The sequence below is a fragment of the Dipodomys spectabilis genome, unplaced genomic scaffold, assembly GCF_019054845.1.
Source record: "Dipodomys spectabilis isolate Male_0828 unplaced genomic scaffold, ASM1905484v1 ptg000349l, whole genome shotgun sequence".
NCBI classification, from domain to species: Eukaryota; Metazoa; Chordata; class Mammalia; order Rodentia; family Heteromyidae; genus Dipodomys; species Dipodomys spectabilis.
The window spans coordinates 2117710-2119307 of NW_024871026.1; positions in this window are offsets into that span (position 1 = coordinate 2117710).

The window sequence follows — 1598 nt, forward strand, 5'->3', positions numbered from 1 at the left end:
GGCTATTACAAATGGAGTTGCTTTCCTAACTTCAGCCACACTTTTCTCATTGTTGGCATACAGAAAAGCCATTGATTTTTGGGGGTTAATTTTATAACCTGCTACTTTGCCAAAGTTTTGAACCAGCTTGAGTAATTTGGGAGTGGAGTCTATGGGATTCTTTAAATACAAGATCATGTCATCTGCAAAGAGGGAGAGTTTTATTTCTTCTTTCCCTATTTGGATCCCCTTTATGTCTGCATCTTGTCTTATTGCTGTAGCTAGGCATTCTAATACTAGATTGAAGAGAAGTGGAGAGAGTGGGCATCCTTGTCTTGTCCCTGAGTTAAGAGGAAACGGCTTTAGTTTTTCACCATTGAGTATAATGTTGGCTGTAGGTTTGTCATATACAGCCTTTATTGTATTGAGGAATGTTCCATGGATTCCTAATTTTTCCAAAACCTTCATCATAAAGGGGTGTTGGATCTTGTCGAATGCTTTTTCTGCATCTATTGAGATAACCATGTGGTTCTTATTCTTGCTCCTGTTGATGTGATGAATAATATTAATTGATTTGCGTATATTGAACCAGCTTTGCATCCCTGAAATGAATCCTGTTTGATCGTGGTGTATGATTTTTTGGATGAATTGTTGAAGTCGGTTGGCCAAAATTTTGTTGAGAAGTTTTGCATCAATGTTCATCAAAGAAATGGGTCTATAGTTCTCTTTCTTTGATGAGTCCCTGCCTGGTTTTGGGATGAGGGTTATGATGGCTTCAAAGAATGTGTTCGGTAGTGAGCTTTCTTTTTCAATTTCATTGAAGAGTTGGAGGAGAATTGGTGTGAGCTCTGCTTTGAAGGCCTTGTAAAATTCCGCTGTGAAACCATCTGGTCCTGGACTTTTCTTAGCTGGAAGGTCTCTTATTGCTGTTTCTATTTCAATGCTTGATATGGGCCTGTTAAGATAGTTTGCCTCATCTTGGTTTAGTTTTGGCATGTCAATATTTGCTAGAAAGAGGTCCATTTCTGTCAAGTTCTCAAACTTATTAGCATAAAGTTTTGAGAAGTATTCCCTTATAATGTTCTGAATCTTGGTTGTTTCCGTGGTGATGTTTCCATTCTCATCTCTGAGTTTATTAATTTGGGTGTGTTCTCTTCTTTTTCTGATAAGATTTGCTAAGGGTCTGTCAATTTTGTTAAGTTTTTCGAAGAACCAACTCTTTGTTTTGTGGATTCTTTCTATAGTTTTTTTGGATTCTAATTCATTTAATTCTGATTTAATTTTTATTATTTCTTTCTGTCTACTGGATTGGGGTTTATCTTGCTGCTCTTTTTCAAGGAGGTTTAGATGTGTCATTAAATTGTTAGTTTCAGATCTCTCCAATTTGTTGATGTAGGAGCTCAGAGCTATAAACTTGCCTCTGAGTACTGCCTTTGCTGTGTCCCAGAGGAGCTGGTATTTTGTGTGTTCACTTTTGTTGAATAGCATGAACATTTGAATTTCCTTTCTAATCTCTTCGATGACCCACTCATGATTCAGCAGTGTGTTGTTCAGCCTCCATGTGATACCGGACTTTCTTTGGTGGCTTTTGGTGTTGAGTTCTAACTTTATTCCCTTGT